The sequence below is a fragment of the Heptranchias perlo genome, chromosome 45 (genome assembly GCF_035084215.1).
Source record: "Heptranchias perlo isolate sHepPer1 chromosome 45, sHepPer1.hap1, whole genome shotgun sequence".
Classification (NCBI taxonomy): domain Eukaryota; kingdom Metazoa; phylum Chordata; class Chondrichthyes; order Hexanchiformes; family Hexanchidae; genus Heptranchias; species Heptranchias perlo.
In genome coordinates this window covers 466284-485482 of record NC_090369.1, presented here as the reverse complement: position 1 = coordinate 485482, position 19199 = coordinate 466284, and the positions used below count along the sequence as shown (strand labels likewise).

At 55.9% G+C, this 19199-nt stretch overlaps 1 long non-coding RNA gene and 1 pseudogene across 1 annotated transcript; one reads left to right on the top strand and one right to left on the bottom strand.

The window, feature by feature from the left end:
• Positions 1–6094: 6094 nt before the first annotated feature.
• On the bottom strand, positions 6095–19192 carry LOC137306775 (uncharacterized). Its single transcript, XR_010958934.1, has 3 exons — positions 18144–19192; positions 13146–13251; positions 6095–6366 (listed from the first exon to the last, which is right to left on the bottom strand). It is a non-coding gene; the product is annotated as an uncharacterized lncRNA (long non-coding RNA).
• Positions 10756–13123, top strand: LOC137306853 (vasopressin V2 receptor pseudogene; annotated as a pseudogene).
• Positions 19193–19199: the final 7 nt, after the last annotated feature.

Sequence of the window (19199 nt, the reverse complement as noted above, 5' to 3'; positions counted from 1 at the left end):
AGGGAGAGAGCGCGCGCCCGCGGGAGTTGGGGAAGGGGCGCGCGCGGGACTTTCCAACGGTCGCCGGCGCCCACGCGCGGCCCTGGCGCTGCACGGCGCATGCGCCACCTGCTGGCTGGGGGGGTTCCCGCCAATTGACGCCCCCATGTTGTCCACTCTCCCCCTCTCCTCCTCCTCCTCACACCCTGCGCTCCCCCATTCCCCAATGTTCCCCAGGATTGATCGTTTTATTTTTTTTTTAAATGTGTTGAGTGGGATCGCCTTGTGTTTTTTTTTTAAAAAAACGATCTGTTTTTCTTTCAGATTTCTGCCCCCCCCCCCACCCCTCACCCCGACAAGGCGCGCCCTCCTCCCCTTCCGATGTCGGCCATCCGCCCCGGCAAACACCATCCGAGCTCGCCCGGGAAGAGCGGCCACTCTGTTCTGAGGTACCGGGCGGCAGCCATCGCCCGCAGAACCCGCACCCCCGGTGAGGGCCAGCGCCTTTGGGAGAGGATGGGGGAGAAAATGTCGGTTGCAGCTTTCAGAAGGTGATGGAAGATAAGCAGGATTTGGTGGTTGACGGGGCACAGTTTGGGGCATTGGCCTAGACGAACTTGCAGACCCAAGTTTGATGACCCAACGCTGCGTGCCAACAGTTAATGGCACCACCGAGGCTCAGACATCGCCAAAACTAGACCACCAGGAATCAGAGATGTCTCCCCAGCACAAGATGGCCAAGGATCGGACCCCCTGCCCTCCACTAGACCACCAGGAATCAGAGATGTCTCCCCAGCACAAGATGGCCCAGGATGGTACCCCCTGCCCTCCACTAGACCACCAGGAATCAGAGATGTCTCCCTAGCACAAGATGGCCAAGGATCGGACCCCCTGCCCTCCACCAGACCACCAGGAATCAGAGATGTCTCCCCAGCACAAGATGGCCAAGGATGGGACCCTCTCCCTCCACTAGACCACCAGGAATCAGAGATGTCTCCCCAGCACAAGATGGCCAAGGATCGGACCCCCTGCCCTCCACTAGACCACCAGGAATCAGAGATGTCTCCCTAGCACAAGATGGCCAAGGATGGGACCCCCTGCTCTCCACTAGACCACCAGGAATCAGCGATGTCTCCCCAGCACAAGATGGCCCAGGATGGGACCCTCTGCTCTCCACTAGACCACCAGGAATCAGAGATGTCTCCCTAGCACAAGATGGCAAGGGATTGACCACATGTAGTAATCAGCTGTTAAGTCAGAACTAACAATAATGCATAAAGATGTGTGATATTCAGTTAAAATGCAAATGGTACAACATTCTTATTCTCTCTCACCAAATAATTGCAAAACAAAAGCACTTTATTTTAACAATCCAATGCATTGTATAAATACTTCCACTTTGGCCTAACTAAGGCTTTTTAAATGAAAGGTATCATTGGGAGTTTTCCATCAAAGGTCTTGATAGAAAGTGCATTATGAAAACCCATGGGATATCACTAACATCCCACTCATAAAGCTCCTCATAACTCATTCATAGTGACTTCATCACTCATAAGTTATCAGTTCATCCCACTTAGGAGATATAAATCGTATCCTCCCGGGTCTATATAATATGCAATGTTTATACCTTATGTAAAGGAAAGTTATGTAAAGAAGCTGCATTGTACTTGTTAAACTGATTAAGACCCACAGTGCATTCACTCACTGTTTGAAGAGGTTTTCCATTGCCCGCCAAACAATAGACTAAATTGTAATTATAGTGTATGCAAATTTGGATCAGGAGGTAAATGTTCAACATGACAACAGGTGATAGCAACACTGATATAAATCAGAAAATGGCGTTCCTTTGCTTATCTTACGGCCCCGGGTAGACCACATCTGGAGTACGGTGTGCCATCCTGGGCACTGCACCTCAGAAAGGACATATTGGCCTTGGAAGGAGTGCAGCGCAGATTGACCAGAATGTTACCAGGGCTCCAAGGGTTAGATTATGAGGGGAGATTACATAAGCGAGGCTTGTACTCCCTGGAATATAGAGGGTCAAGGGGTGATCTGAATGAGGTTTTTAGGATTTTGAAAGGAATTGATAGGATATATAGAAACTTTTTCTGCTGGTGGGGGAGTCTCGGACATGGGGACATCACCTTAAAATCAGAGCCAGGCCATTCAGGAGAGAAGTTCGGAAACACTTCTCCACACGGAGTGATAGACGTGTGGAAGTCTCTCCCACAAAAAGCAGTCGATGCTAGCTCAATCAGCATGGGCTTAGGGGTCTAGAGCATTCAGGGTGGGTGGGGCAATATCATATCACAGTAGGTACAGCACAGGAGGGGGCCATTCGGCCCATCGTGCCGGCTCTTTGAAAGAGCTATCCAATTAGTCCCACTCCCCTGCTCTTTCCCCGTAGCCCTGCATGATTATATTTTTTCACACAAGGAGTTAAAAAAAAAATGCAAAAATTCCTCCCACCCCTCCCTAGACCTCACCACTTTCAGGGCCATCTTATTGCAGGAAGTGACAATCCAGCCCCAATTTGGAGCCAGACCAGGGGAGAGTTTTCAACACATCACACCCCAAACTGAAGCCATTGTTCATGCATCACCCAGCACCCGTCCTACTGAAGACTGCTTTATATGGTTTCTCCACTAACAGTTGCTGCATCAGAGTCTGAAGTAACAAAACAATACTTCAATCAGAGGATAAATCGACTTTCTAAATGCCTTTATATTAACTTTGTAACGCTTTCCTGTTGGGTTAATGACTTGGAAAGACAACGGATCCAGCAATTACACCTACCATTAAGGGCTCTGATCCTCCCATTGTGAGGTTACTTAAGCAGTTCCATGATGTAGCTGATTGAATCTCATCAAGGCCAAGTGCTGGGCAGACTACACCCAGATACCGGGTTTAGAAATCACGGCACTGTAGAATGTTCCAAAACACAAACAGGCTGTCTGTGTCGGTGTGTTTCTCCATGTGAGCCACCCTGTCTAATCCCGCTCTCCAGCTCACTCCCCATGCCCTTTAATATCCCACCCTGTCTAATCCCACTCTCCAGCTCACTCCCCATGCCCTTTAATATCCCACCCTGTCTAATCCTGCTCTCTAGCTCACTCCCCATGCCCTTTAATATCCCACCCTGTCTAATCCCACTCTCCAGCTCACTCCCCATGCCCTTTAATATCCCACCCAGTCTAATCCCACTCACTCTCCATACCCATTAATATCCCACCCAGTCTAATCCCACTCACTCTCCATACCCTTTAATATCCCACCCAGTCTAATCCCACTCACTCTCCATACCCTTTAATATCCCACCCAGTCCAATCCCACTCACTCTCCATACCCTTTAATATCCCACCCAGTCTAATCCCACTCACTCTCCATACCCATTAATATCCCACCCAGTCTAATCCCACTCACTCTCCATACCCTTTAATATCCCACCCAGTCTAATCCCACTCACTCTCCATACCCTTTAATATCCCACCCAGTCCAATCCCACTCACTCTCCATACCCTTTAATATCCCACCCAGTCTAATCCCACTCACTCTCCATACCCATTAATATCCCACCCTGTCTAATCCCACTCACTCCCCATGCCCTTTAATATCCCACCCTGTCTAATCCCGCTCTCCAGCTCACTCCCCATGCCCTTTAATATCCCACCCAGTCTAATCCCACTCACTCTCCATACCCTTTAATATCCCACCCAGTCTAATCCCACTCACTCTCCATACCCATTAATATCCCACCCTGTCTAATCCCACTCACTCCCCATGCCCTTTAATATCCCACCCTGTCTAATCCCCTCCAGCTCACTCCCCATGCCCTTTAATATCCCACCCAGTCTAATCCCACTCACTCTCCATACCCATTAATATCCCACCCAGTCTAATCCCGCTCTCCAGCTCACTCCCCATGCCCTTTAATATCCCACCCAGTCTAATCCCACTCACTCTCCATACCCATTAATATCCCACCCAGTCTAATCCCACTCACTCTTCATACCCATTAATATCCCACCCAGCCTAATCCCACTCACTCTTCACACCCATTAATATCCCACCCAGTCTAATCCCACTCACTCTTCATACCCATTAATATCCCACCCAGTCTAATCCCACTCACTCTTCACACCCATTAATATCCCACCCAGTCTAATCCCACTCACTCTTCATACCCATTAATATCCCACCCAGTCTAATCCCACTCACTCTCCATACCCATTAATATCCCACCCAGCCTAATCCCACTCACTCTCCATACCCTTTAATATCCCACCCTGTCTAATCACACTCACTCTCCATACCCATTAATATCCCACCCAGCCTAATCCCACTCACTCTCCATACCCTTTAATATCCCACCCAGTCTAATCCCACTCACTCTTCACACCCATTAATATCCCACCCAGTCTAATCCCACTCACTCTTCATACCCATTAATATCCCACCCAGCCTAATCCCACTCACTCTCCATACCCTTTAATATCCCACCCAGTCTAATCCCACTCACTCTTCATACCCATTAATATCCCACCCAGCCTAATCCCACTCACTCTTCATACCCATTAATATCCCACCCAGTCTAATCCCACTCACTCTTCATACCCATTAATATCCCACCCAGTCTAATCCCACTCACTCTCCATACCCTTTAATATCCCAACCAGTCTAATCCCACTCTCTCCCCATACCCTTTAATATCCCACCCAGTCTAATCCCACTCTCTCCCCATACCCTTTAATATCCCAACCAGTCTAATCCCACTCTCTCCCCATACCCTTTAATATCCCAACCAGTCTAATCCCACTCTCTCCCCATACCCTTTAATATCCCACCCAGTCTAATCCCACTCTCTCCCCATACCCTTTAATATCCCAACCAGTCTAATCCCACTCTCTCCCCATACCCTTTAATATCCCAACCAGTCTAATCCCACTCTCTCCCCACACCCTTTAATATCCCAACCAGTCTAATCACTCCCATCGAAGGATTGAAATCAAAAGTGTTCGGAAAACAAATTCTGAGAGAAAATTAGCTCAATTAAGAATAAAGAGGACTTGCATTTCTATGGCGCCTTTCGTGACCTCAGGATGTCCCAAAGCACTTTACAGCCAACGAAGTACTTTTGAAGTGCAGTCACTGTTGTCATATAGGAAACGCGGCAGCCAATTTGCGCACAGCAAGATCCCACAAAGACCAATGTGATAATGACCAGATCATTTGTTTTTTAGTGATGTTGGTTGAGGAATAAATAGTGGCGAGGACATTGGGGAGAACTCCCATCCACTTCTTCAAAATAGTGCCCTGGGATCTTTTGCATCCACCTGAAGGGGCAGATGGGGCCTCAGTTTAACATCGCTCCCTCGGTACTGCCCCTCCGACGGTGCGGCGCTCCCTCGGTACTGACCCTCCGACGGTGCGGCGCTCCCTCGGTACTGCCCCTCCGACGGTGCGGCGCTCCCTCGGTACTGCCCCTCCGACGGTGCGGCGCTCCCTCGGTACTGCCCCTCCGACGGTGCGGCGCTCCCTCGGTACTGCCCCTCCGACGGTGCGGCGCTCCCTCGGTACTGCCCCTCCGACGGTGCGGCGCTCCCTCGGTACTGCCCCTCCGACGGTGCGGCGCTCCCTCGGTACTGCCCCTCCGACGGTGCGGCGCTCCCTCGGTACTGCCCCTCCGACGGTGCGGCGCTCCCTCGGTACTGCCCCTCCGACGGTGCGGCGCTCCCTCGGTACTGCCCCTCCGACGGTGCGGCGCTCCCTCGGTACTGACCCTCCGACGGTGCGGCGCTCCCACGGTACTGCCCCTCCGCCGGTGCGGCGCTCCCTCGGTACTGCCCCTCCGCCGGTGCGGCGCTCCCTCAGTACTGCCCCTCCGCCGGTGCGGCGCTCCCTCAGTACTGCCCCTCCGACGGTGCGGCGCTCCCTCAGTACTGCCCCTCCGACGGTGCGGCGCTCCCTCAGTACTGCCCCTCCGACGGTGCGGCGCTCTCTCAGTACTGGCCCTCCGACGGTGCGGCGCTCCCTCAGTACTGGCCCTCCGACGGTGCGGCGCTCCCTCAGTACTGCCCCTCCGACGGTGCGGCGCTCCCTCAGTACTGACCCTCCGACAGTGCGGCGCTCCCTCAGTACTGCCCCTCCGACAGTGCGGCGCTCCCTCAGTACTGACCCTCCGACAGTGCAGCGCTCCCTCAGTACTGCACTGGGTGTGTCGGCCTAGATTTTGTGCTCAAGTCTCCGGAGTGGGACTTGAACCCATGACCTTCTGACTCAGGGGCTACCCACTGAGCCACAGCTGAATAGTGGTTAGCTTGGGCTTTGCAGGCCTGAAGTTTGCTGGAGGAAGGGTCTCGATGATTGACGGACAAGCAAAGAGTTAACCTGAGAAAGAGAGAGAGACGGCACTTAGTAAAGGTGGGTAAGGCTGCCCTGTTTTCTGGGACAGATTGCTTAGCTCCGGATAAGTTTGGATTTATAGGCAATTAACGGCTGTACTTACTTTACTATCTTATGTTAATATAAGACACCGGATGCACATGAAGCAGAAAATTGCAGTTTCAATTAAGCAAACACTTTATTCCTGCTCGTTAACTGGGATTTGAGTGAGTTGTCTGTGTAAAGAAGGAAGGGAATGTTCGCTTGGTGTGAGAGACAACCTGAGCGTCTTGCCGCTGAAGGCAATCGAGGCGGAGCAGGTCACACTGGCATGTGTTTGAATCCCAGGGCTACTAAGCTTCAGATGGAGCGCAAAGCAGATGGGATATAAACATCGCCTGCCCACTGACTGTAAGGTTCTTATAGTCCATCCCCGGTCTGTGCCCGGACAGGAAGGGTCGGCAGGGTATTTGACTGTGGGAGGCATCACACAGCCGATTCCCTCAATCTTGTCCTCACTCAACCTCCGCGCGCACTTGCCAGTGAGGGTCGCTGGCCAGTGATCAGGAGCTGTAGCCCTGGCTGATGTTCCTCCTCCCTAACCTTGAGGCTAAGTGTAGCCCCTACCGAGGCCCCGGCTGAGATATTAACCCAGCACGGAGCGGGGATAGAACCTAGACCCCTCCTGGTCTGTGTGGCTCAGCAGCAAAATAAGCAGAGCATATACCCACTGAGCCACGGGGGAGGAGGTGGGGGGGGGGAAAGGAGGGAGTGAGACACCAGCCTGTGTTTAGAGAAGGGATGGAGGAAACCCACATCAGAATTCAAGAGACCGTTCCCATTCCGTCAAACAGACTGCTCACTTCTTTTTTTTTGTTAAGGTGACCAGGAGCAGAATGGCTTTGTGAGGTAGAAGAGGCTGCAACGCTCTCCGATAGCTGAAAGATTGCTAACTTGTCTCGTCGGGTGTAGACATACCCCTTTGGCACGAGAAGGGTTAACAGTGCCCCTGTCACACGGAGACAGGGAGGGTGATCCGACACACGGATGGACTTCCCCTCTCTTGATTGAGGATGGTGACTGTGTGACTGGTGGAGATGCTGATATTACAATGCTCACCCCGATGTACGGCTATGGAAATCCGATGGTAATTGTACCATCTGCAAGTTTGCTAATCTGATGCTCATTCACCAGGACAACCACAGGAATCCGAGTCAGTTTGATACCATCACAATTAATGATTCTGGTGGAGGTGCACAAATGGGTTAAGAAAACTGTTTTTGCTTCAATAAAGGCATACCACTCCAAACAAAAATCATGGCCATGATAGAGACATCTCACTGTCCTTTTAAACAGTTAAGTATATTTTTTAAAAACAGTTCCAGTTTTTGCTTCCTTGTCTGTGGGTGCCTGTAGCTCATCACGTCTCCCTCTTCATTTTGTGGCTGCTCAGGGTATGTAAATTCTCTCTGTCTCTCTGTCTCTCTCTCTCTGACTCTGTCTCTCTGTCTCTGTCGTGCTCTCTATCTCTCTGTCTGACTCTCTCTGTCTCTCTCTGTCTCTCACTCTCTCTGCCTCTATCTCTTTCTCTGTCTGTCTGTCTCTCTATCTCTGTCTGTCTGTCTCTGTCTCTCTGTCTGTCTCTCTTGCTCTCTGTCTGTCTCTCTCGGTCTCTGTCTCTCTGTCTGTCTGTGTCTCTCCCTCTGTCACTCTGTCGGTCTCTGTCTGTCTGTGTCACTCTCTGTCATTCTGTCTGTGTGTCTCTCTCTGTCACTCTGTCTGTCTGTCTGTGTGTCTCTCTCTATCTGTCTGTCTGTATGTGTCTCTCTGTCACTCTGTCTGTCTCTCTCTTTGTCATTCTGTCTGTGTGTCTCTCTCTGTCACTCTATCTGTCTCTCTCTCTGTTGGTTAACGTCGATTAGTCGTTTCCCAATGATGGTGATGCTGCCTTGGGCAATATATAGTCCTGTGTTACACTGTTTTATTAATCTTTGTCTTGACTTGGTTCTCTCCGAGACCCAACACCTTCCAGACAACCTGTGGTGAGGGAGAGATGGACTCAGCTCAGCAGCGAGCTCTGACACTGGGATCAACATCCTCCCCGGAAGATTCCACTTCAAACCTCGGAGAGTGGAGGAGGCAGAAAGGCGGTTCGAAGCTTCAGCCCGAAATACTTGCCTCCCCTTAAACGAGACAAGAACGATCTAAGGTGCTGTTCTCCGATATACTCCACACCCTCCCTCCCGCTGGGGTACAGGATCCACGGGTGCTGGCTGGCCCTATTTTCTTATCCAAGTGGCGACTTTTTGCATTCAAGTCCCTGAAGGTGAGCGTTGGTGGGATGTTTGACTATGGGAGGCAGCACAGCTGAGATCGCTGTTGTCCTCGGCTGACGTCCACACACACTGGACGATGACCAGGAGCAGGAATCCTGGCTGATTTTTCCCCTTTCTAATCAAGGGACGCCGAGGCCAATTCTCGTGCCCCGACGTCTGCCCTGGCTGAGATCAGGTAACTTAACAGAGCACAGCAGGGAGCGGGACACTGTCCAATTCTACCTGGCTCAGTCACACACTGCGTGGTGTATTCCTGCTCTTTGTCTCTCAGTCCCACACTGGGTGGGGTATTCCTGCTCTGTGTCTCTCAGTCCCACACTGGGTGGGGTATTCCTGCTCTGTGTCTCTCAGTCCCACACTGGGTGGGGTATTCCTGCTCTGTGTCTCTCAGTCTCACACTGGGTGGTGTATTCCTGCTCTGTGTCTCTCAGTCCCACACTGGGTGGTGTATACCTGCTCTGTGTGTCTCTCAGTCTCACACTGGGTGGGGTATTCCTGCTCTGTGTCTCTCAGTCTCACACTGGGTGGGGTATTCCTGCTCTGTGTCTCTCAGTCCCACACTGGGTGGTGTATTCCTGCTCTGTGTCTCTCAGTCCCACACTGGGTGGTGTATTCCTGCTCTGTGTGTCTCTCAGTCCCACACTGGGTGGTGTATTCCTGCTCTGTGTCTCTCAGTCCCACACTGGGTGGGGTATTCCTGCTCTGTGTGTCTCTCAGTCCCACACTGGGTGGGGTATTCCTGCTCTGTGTCTCTCAGTCCCACACTGGGTGGGGTATTCCTGCTCTGTGTCTCTCAGTCCCACACTGGGTGGGGTATTCCTGCTCTGTGTCTCTCAGTCCCACACTGGGTGGTGTATTCCTGCTCTGTGTCTCTCAGTCCCACACTGGGTGGTGTATTCCTGCTCTGTGTCCCTCAGTCCCACACTGGGTGGTGTATTCCTGCTCTGTGTCTCAGTCCCACACTGGGTGGTGTATTCCTGCTCTGTGTCTCTCAGTCCCACACTGGGTGGGGTATTCCTGCTCTGTGTCTCTCAGTCCCACACTGGGTGGTGTATTCCTGCTCTGTGTGTCTCTCAGTTCCACACTGGGTGGTGTATTCCTGCTCTGTGTCTCTCAGTCCCACACTGGGTGGTGTATTCCTGCTCTGTGTGTCTCTCAGTCCCACACTGGGTGGGGTATTCCTGCTCTGTGTCTCTCAGTCCTACACTGGGTGGTGTATTCCTGCTCTGTGTGTCTCTCAGTCCCACACTGGGTGGTGTATTCCTGCTCTGTGTCTCTCAGTCCCACACTGGGTGGTCTATTCCTGCTCTGTGTGTCTCTCAGTTCCACACTGGGTGGGGTATTCCTGCTCTGTGTCTCTCAGTCCCACACTGGGTGGGGTATTCCTGCTCTGTGTGTCTCTCAGTCCCACACTGGGTGGGGTATTCCTGCTCTGTGTCTCTCAGTCCCGCACTGGGTGGTGTATTCCTGCTCTGTGTGTCTCTCAGTCCCACACTGGGTGGGGTATTCCTGCTCTGTGTCTCTCAGTCCCGCACTGGGTGGTGTATTCCTGCTCTGTGTGTCTCTCAGTCCCACACTGGGTGGGGTATTCCTGCTCTGTGTGTCTCTCAGTCCCACACTGGGTGGGGTATTCCTGCTCTGTGTGTCTCTCAGTCCCACACTGGGTGGTGTATTCCTGCTCTGTGTCTCTCAGTCCTACACTGGGTGGTGTATTCCTGCTCTGTGTCTCTCAGTCCTACACTGGGTGGTGTATTCCTGCTCTGTTTGTCTCTCAGTCCCACACTGGGTGGTGTATTCCTGCTCTGTGTGTCTCAGTCCCACACTGGGTGGTGTATTCCTGCTCTGTGTGTCTCTCAGTCCCACACTGGGTGGTGTATTCCTGCTCTGTGTCTCTCAGTCCTACACTGGGTGGTGTATTCCTGCTCTGTGTGTCTCTCAGTCACACACTGGGTGGGGTATTCCTGCTCTGTGTCTCTCAGTCCCACACTGGGTGGGGTATTCCTGCTCTGTGTGGCTCTCAGTCCCACACTGGGTGGGATGTTTGGTATATTTTTAGGTGATGGAGAATCAGTCTGTGATTGAAGAAGGTGCAATCACTGAAGCCTCTCCCATGTGCATCCCACCGAGTAACGGTTCTGACCGAACGCGGCTGAACGTGCCCCGAACCGGCAGGAAAGAAGAGCTCGCCAAGGCGGAGATCGCGCCCCTGGCCGCCATCTTCGTCTGCGCTACCTTGGGGAACTCCGTTAACCCCCTGGTGCCGCTGAGGCGGAAGAGCCAGTCGGTCCTGCCCATCTTCACGATCAACCTGTGCTTGGCTGATCTGGCCTTGGCCGTCTTCCAAGTCCTTCCTCAGCTGGCCTGGGAAGTGACCGCAAGGTTCCGGAGGCCGGAGCCACTTTGCTGGCTGGTCGAGTACCCCCAGTACTTGGACATGTTCGCCTCCCCCTCTATGATCACCGTCAATGACCCTGGACTGACACCGCGCCATCTGCAAGCCCATGGTGGCACTCGGGCAAAGATCAGCCTCCCGCAGGCAAGTGCCGGTGCTCATCGGCTGGGCTTCCTCCCTCCTCCTCCTCACCGTCCCTCAGGTCTTCACCTTCTCGATGGACGAGGTTCATCCTGGGGGTTTGGACTGCTGGGGGCACTTCACTCCGTGGGGTCTCACTGCCTACATCACCTGCATCGCAGCCACGGTCTTCATTGTCCCCGCCGTGATCCTGACAGACTGTCAGGTCAGGATTTTCCGAGCCATCCACCGCAGCGTCCAGGCAAAGACCCGCGGAGACACCACCAGACTCCAGGGAGGCTTCCAGATGCTGGCCAGCCCAGTAATATTAACAGGCTCTCAAAGAACTGAGGGAGCGCCGCACTGTCGGAGGGTCAGTACTGAGGGAGCGCCGCACTGTTGGAAGGTCAGTACTGAGGGAGCGCCGCACTGTTGGAAGGTCAGTACTGAGGGAGCGCCGCACTGTCGGAGGGTCAGTACTGAGGGAGCGCCGCACTGTTGGAAGGTCAGTACTGAGGGAGCGCCGCACTGTCGGAAGGTCAGTACTGAGGGAGCGCCGCACTGTCGGAGGGTCAGTGCTGAGGGAGCGCCGCACTGTCGGAGGGTCAGTACTGAGGGAGCGCCGCACTGTCGGAGGGTCAGTACTGAGGGAGCGCCGCACTGTCGGAGGGGCAGTACTGAGGGAGCGCCGCACTGTCGGAAGGTCAGTACTGAGGGAGCGCCGCACTATCGGAAGGTCAGTACTGAGGGAGCGCCGCACTGTCGGAGGGTCAGTACTGAGGGAGCGCCGCACTGTCGGAGGGTCAGTACTGAGGGAGCGCCGCACTGTCGGAGGGTCAGTACTGAGGGAGCGCCGCACTGTCGGAGGGGCAGTACTGAGGGAGCGCCGCACTGTCGGAAGGTCAGTACTGAGGGAGCGCCGCACTATCGGAAGGTCAGTACTGAGGGAGCGCCGCACTGTCGGAGGGTCAGTACTGAGGGAGCGCCGCACTGTCGGAGGGTCAGTACTGAGGGAGCGCCGCACTGTCGGAGGGGCAGTACTGAGGGAGCGCCGCACTGTCGGAAGGTCAGTACTGAGGGAGCGCCGCACTATCGGAAGGTCAGTACTGAGGGAGCGCCGCACTGTCGGAGGGTCAGTACTGAGGGAGCGCCGCACTGTCGGAAGGTCAGTACTGAGGGAGCGCCGCACTGAGGGAGCGCCGCACTGTCGGAGGGTCAGTACTGAGGGAGCGCCGCACTGTCGGAGGGTCAGTAATGAGGGAGCGCCGCACTGTCAGAGGGTCAGTACTGAGGGAGCGCCGCACTGTCGGAGGGTCAGTACTGAGGGAGCGCCGCACTGTCGGAGGGTCAGTGCTGAGGGAGCGCCGCACTGTCGGAGGGTCAGTACTGAGGGAGCGCCGCACTGTCGGAGGGTCAGTACTGAGGGAGCGCCGCACTGTCGGAGGGTCAGTGCTGAGGGAGCGCCGCACTGTCGGAGGGTCAGTACTGAGGGAGCGCCGCACTGTCGGAGGTGTCATCTTTCGGATGAGACGTTAAACCGAAGCCCCGCCTGCCCTCTCGGGTGGGTTAAAGATCCCACGGCCACTATCTCGAGGTGTGGGTGGGGTGGGTGGGGTGGGTGGTGACGGAACTGGTCACTGTGCTCTCTCCTGCGGGTTCCACCTGTGAAATTATCAACAGTCAGCAGGATAAGATGCAGTTTTATAATGGCTGGGAGAGGGTGCGCAGATGATGCGAGAGGGACAGGCAGGGATTTGGCCCAATTCGAGAAGGCAGCTAAATGTGCTTCCAAGGTAAAACCACTTAAGTTGCTGTGCTGTGTCCCGCCCGATGACTGGAACTAAGTGTGTCCGTTCTTTGATAGAAAGCATTTCACGGTCTGCTGAGCAGGAGATTGGCTCCCACACCAATTTAACAACACATCCGCAAACATTTACCCTGGCTCAGGCCCCAGATGGCGTTTACACTTCGCACTGGCAATCGATCCACAGACTCTTACCGTCCGACCCTGGAATGGGGATAAAGTCTTCAAGGACTGTGCCTCTGCGTAAAGACAGAGAACAGCTTAGAACACCCTGCTGTAATTATCTGTCCACTTCACGATGACCAGAACCGTGTTACACTAAGGTCAGTCAGTCTATCGTATAAAAACTTTACTTGTCATTTAGATGTTACACACCATCTCGTGCAAATATCTGGGTCACACCTATTAATGTAAAACTACAAACCAGCAAAGGCAATCATTTGCTTTCTACAGAAGAAATAACTTGCATTTATTTGGTGCCTGTCCCTCCTCGGGTCGTCCCAAAGTGCCTCGTGGCCGGTATTATTCTGCTGCTAAAGTGTAGATGGAGACCCTTTAAGTATACAGGTGTCGGCTGCAGCTCAGCGGGTCGCACTCTCGCCTCTGAGTCACAAAGTTCAAGTCCCACTCCAGAGACTTGAGCACAAAATCTAGGCTGACACGAGTACTGAGGGAGCACCGCACTGTCGGAGGGTCAGTACTGAGGGAGCGGCCGCACTGTCGGAGGGTCAGTTACTGATGGAGCGCCGCACTGTCGGAGGGTCAGTACTGAGGGAGCGCCGCACTGTCGGAGGGTCAGTACTGATGGAGCGCCGCACTGTCGGAGGGTCAGTACTGAGGGAGCGCTGCACTTTCGGAGGGTCAGTACTGAGGGAGAGCTGCACTGTCGGAGGGTCAGTACTGAGGGAGCGCCGCACTGTCGGAGGGACAGTACTGAGGGAGCGCCGCACTGTCGAGGGGCAGTACTGAGGGAGCGCTGCACTTTCGGAGGGTCAGTACTGAGGGAGAGCTGCACTGTCGGAGAGGCAGTACTGAGGAGCGCCTCACTGTCGGAGGGTCAGTACTGAGGGAGCGAAAATAAAACTTGGCGTCTGCAGGTGGGTCCCAGGCTGCCCTTGTGCCAGAGCCTCTCCCAACTGGTGGGAATTCTCTCATTCTCAATCTATTAGAATTTTGTTAGGCAAGGGATACAGAACCAAGGCGGGTAAAATGGAGTTAAGATACAGATCAGCCATGATCTAATTGAATGGTGGAATAGGCTTGAGGGCTGTATGGCCTCCTCCTGTTCCTGTGTAACAGGCTCGAGGGGCTGAATGGCCTCCTCCTGTTCCTGTGTAACAGCTCGAGGGGCTGAATGGCCTCCTCCTGTTCCTGTGTACAGGCTCAAGGGCTGAATGGCCTTCTCCATTTCCTGTGTAACAGGCTCGAGGGGCTGAATGGCCTCCTCCTGTTCCTGTGTAACAGGATCGAGGGGCTGAATGGCCTCCTGTTCCTGTGTAACAGGCTTGAGGGGCTGAATGGCCTCCTATTGTCCTGTGTACAGGCTCGAGGGGCTGAATGGCCTCCTCCTGTTCCTGTGTAACAGGCTCGAGGGGCTGAATGGCCTCCTCCTGTTCCTGTGTAACAGGCTCGAGGGGCTGAATGGCCTCCTCCTGTTTCCTGTGTAACAGGCTCGAGGGGCTGAATGGCCTCCTCCTGTTCCTGTGTAAACAGGCTCGAGGGGCTGAATGGCCTCCTCCTGTTCCTGTGTAACAGGCTCGAGGGGCTGAATGGCCTCCTCCTGTTCCTGTGTAACAGGCTCGAGGGGCTGAATGGCCTCCTCCTGAACCTGTGTTAAGTCACAGTGTCCTGCACAGTACCCACCACCAGAGGGCAATCCTTCCCATTTACCCCTTCGGTGTTGAGTGAAGTTAAACAATTGACTGACCCACTGCTGGGGGAACAGGGGGACTGGGGTCAGTGCCCTCAACTTTCCCCCACTCCCAGCGTCTGCTGGGGGAACAGGGGGACCGGGGGTCAGTGCCCTCAACTTTCCCCCACTCCCAGCGTCTGCTGGGGGAACAGGGGGACCGGGGGTCAGTGCCCTCAACTTTCCCCACTCCCAGCATCTGCTGGGGGAACAGGGGGACCGGGGTCAGTGCCCTCAACTTTCCCCCACTCCAGCGTCTGCTGGGGGAACAGGGGGACCGGGGGTCAGTGCCCTCAACTTTCCCCCACTCCCAGCGTCTGCTGGGGGAACAGGGGGACCGGGGTCAGTGCCCTCAACTTTCCCCCACTCCCAGCGTCTGCTGGGGGAACAGGGGGACCGGGGGTCAGTGCCCTCAACTTTCCCCCACTCCCAGCGTCTGCTGGGGGAACAGGGGGACCGGGGGTCAGTGCCCTCGACTTTCCCCCACTCCCAGCGTCTGCTGGGGGAACAGGGGGACCGGGGTCAGTGCCCTCGACTTTCCTCCCACTCCCAGCGTCTGCTGGGGGAACAGGGGGACCGGGGTCAGTGCCCACAACTTTCCCCCACTCCCAGCGTCTGCTGGGGGAACAGGGGGACCGGGGTCAGTGCCCTCAACTTTCCCCCACTCCCAGCGTCTGCTGGGGGAACAGGGGGACCGGGGTCAGTGCCCTCAACTTTCCCCCACTCCCAGCGTCTGCTGGGGGAACAGGGGGACCGGGGTCAGTGCCCTCGACTTTCCCCCACTCCCTGCGTCTGCTGGGGGAACAGGGGTACCGGGGGTCAGTGCCCTCGACTTTCCCCCACTCCCAGCGTCTGCTGGGGGGAACAGGGGGACCGGGGTCAGTGCCTCGACTTTCCCCCCACTCCCAGCGTCTGCTGGGGGAACAGGGGGACCGGGGTCAGTGCCCTCGACTTTCCCCCACTCCAGCGTCTGCTGGGGGAACAGGGGGACCGGGGTCAGTGCCCTCGACTTTCCCCCACTCCCTGCGGTCTGCTGGGGAACAGGGGGACCGGGGTCAGTGCCCTCGACTTTCTCCCACTCCCTGCGTCTGCTGGGGGAACAGGGGGACCGGGGTCAGTGCCCTCAACTTTCCCCCACTCCCAGCGTCTGCTGGGGAACAGGGGGACCGGGGTCAGTGCCCTCAACTTTCCCCCACTCCCAGCGTCTGCTGGGGGAACAGGGGGACCGGGGTCAGTGCCCTCAACTTTCCCCCACTCCCTGCGTCTGCTGGGGGAACAGGGGGACCGGGGTCAGTGCCCTCAACTTTCCCCCGCTCCCAGCGTCTGCTGGGGGAACAGGGGGACCGGGGTCAGTGCCCTCAACTTTCCCCCACTCCCAGCGTCTGCTGGGGGAACAGGGGTACCGGGGTCAGTGCCCTCAACTTTCCCCCACTCCCAGCGTCTACTGGGGGAACAGGGGGACCGGGGTCAGTGCCCTCAACTTTCCCCCACTCCCAGCGTCTGCTGGGGGAACAGGGGGACCGGGGTCAGTGCCCTCGACTTTCCCCCACTCCCTGCGTCTGCTGGGGGAACAGGGGGACCGGGGGTCAGTGCCCTCGACTTTCTCCCCACTCCCTGCGTCTGCTGGGGGAACAGGGGGACCGGGGTCAGTGCCCTCAACTTTCCCCCACTCCCAGCGTCTGCTGGGGAACAGGGGACCGGGTCAGTGCCCTCAACTTTCCCCGCTCCCAGCGTCTGCTGGGGGAACAGGGGGACCGGGGTCAGTGCCCTCAACTTTCCCCCGCTCCCAGCGTCTGCTGGGGGAACAGGGGGACCGGGGTCAGTGCCCTCAAACTTTCCCCCACTCCCAGCGTCTGCTGGGGGAACAGGGGGACCGGGGTCAGTGCCCTCAACTTTCCCCCGCTCCCAGCGTCTGCTGGGGAACAGGGGACCGGGGTCAGTGCCCTCAACTTTCCCCCGCTCCAGCGTCTGCTGGGGGAACAGGGGGACCGGGGTCAGTGCCCTCAACTTTCCCCACTCCCAGCGTCTGCTGGGGGAACAGGGGGACCGGGGTCAGTGCCCTCAACTTTCCCCCGCTCCCCAGCGTCTGCTGGGGGAACAGGGGGACCGGGGTCAGTGCCCTCAACTTTCCCACAGTGCCCTCAACTTTCCCCCGCTCCCAGCGTCTGCTGGGGGAACAGGGGGACCGGGGGTCAGTGCCCTCAACTTTCCCCCGCTCCCAGCGTCTGCTGGGGGAACAGGGGGACCGGGGTCAGTGCCCTCAACTTTCCCCCACTCCCAGCGTCTGCTGGGGGAACAGGGGAACCGGGGTCAGTGCCCTCAACTTTCCCCCGCTCCCAGCGTCTGCTGGGGGAACAGGGGGACCGGGGTCAGTGCCCTCAACTTTCCCCCCGCTCCCAGCGTCTGCTGGGGGAACAGGGGGACCGGGGTCAGTGCCCTCAACTTTCCCCCGCTCCCAGCGTCTGCTGGGGGAACAGGGGGACCGGGGTCAGTGCCCTCAACTTTCCCCCCACTCCCAGCGTCTGCTGGGGGAACAGGGGGACCGGGGTCAGTGCCCTCAACTTTCCCCCGCTCCCAGCGTCTGCTGGGGGAACAGGGGGACCGGGGTCAGTGCCCTCAACTTTCCCCCGCTCCCAGCGTCTGCTGGGGGAACAGGGGGACCGGGGTCAGTGCCCTCAACTTTCCCCCACTCCCAGCGTCTGCTGGGGGAACAGGGGGGACCGGGGTCAGTGCCCTCAACTTTCCCCCCACTCCCAGCGTCTGCTGGGGGAACAGGGGGACCGGGGGTCAGTGCCCTCAACTTTCCCCCACTCCCAGCGTCTGCTGGGGGAACAGGGGGACCGGGGTCAGTGCCCTCAACTTTCCCCCACTCCCAGCGTCTACTGGGGGAACAGGGGGACCGGGGTCAGTGCCTTCAACTTTCCCCCGCTCCCAGCGTCTGCTGGCAGCGCAGCTCCAGTCAAACCCGCTCCCCCTCTCACCCGAGTGGGGAAAAGGGGGACTAAATTCACCGAGGGGTGGGGGAGGCTTTGCTCAGATTCACAAAAAGAAAAATTAAATGCAAATTTGCAACATGAAGCCCACCTCCTGCTGACAGGAAAATGTGCTGTAGACACCTTTCTCACTCCGTCTCAGTCTCGCTCCCTGTCTCAGTCTCTCTCTCGGTCTCAGTCTTACTTTCTCAAAGGGTAGGCCTGTAGTCGGCTCCCCCTCTCCCATTACCTGCAATCACTGCACTCATCTGGTGCCTCTGGTTCAGTTTTCGTGTTCATTCTGGGGATGTGGGCATCGCTGGCGAGGCCGGCATTTATTGCCCATCCCTAGTTGCCCCTTGAGAAGGTGGTGGTGAGCCGCCTTCTTGAACCGCTGCAGTCCATGTGGTGACGGTTCTCCCACAGTGCTGTTAGGAAGGGAGTTCCAGGATTTTGACCCAGCGACGATGAAGGAACAGCGATATATTTCCAAGTCGGGATGGTGTGTGACTTGGAGGGGAACGTGCAGGTGGTGTTGTCTCCATGTGCCTGCTGCTCTTGTCCTTCTAGGTGGTAGAGGTCGCGGGTTTGGGAGGTGCTGTCGAAGAAGCCTTGGCGAGTTGCTGCAGTGCATCCTGTGGATGGTACACACTGCAGCCACAGTGCGCCGGTGATGAAGGGAGTGGGTGTCGAGTCCAGTGACCTATCCCTCCACTCTCCTGGATGGTGTCAAGCTTCTCGAGTGTTGTTGGAGCTGCTCCCATCGAGCTGAGTGGAGAGTATTCCATCACACTCCTGACCTGTGCCTTGTAGATGGTGGAGAGGCTTTGAGGCGTCAGGAGGTGAGAATCGGAACAGAGGAGAAATGTTTAAGAGTCCCTTAAATGGTCACGGCTCTGGCCTCTGTGTCAGCGCAAAGTTGGGGAGAATTGAATCCGACTCTCAGAATAGAACAAGGTCATTCCATTCCAGAGAGAGAGAGAGAGAGACGAACAGAGAGAGGGAGAGAGAGAGAGAGAGAGAAAGAGACGAACAGAGAGAGAGACGAACAGAGAGAGAGAGAAAGAGACGAACAGAGAGAGGAGAGAGAGAGACGAACAGAGAGAGAGAGAGAGAGAGAGAGACGAATAGAGAGAGAGAGAGACGAATAGAGAGAGAGAGAGAGAGACGAACAGAGAGAGAGAGAGAGACGAATAGAGAGAGAGAGAGACGAATAGAGAGAGAGAGAGAGAGACGACAGAGAGAGAGACGAACAGAGAGAGAGAGAAAGAGACGAACAGAGAGAGGGAGAGAGAGAGACGAACAA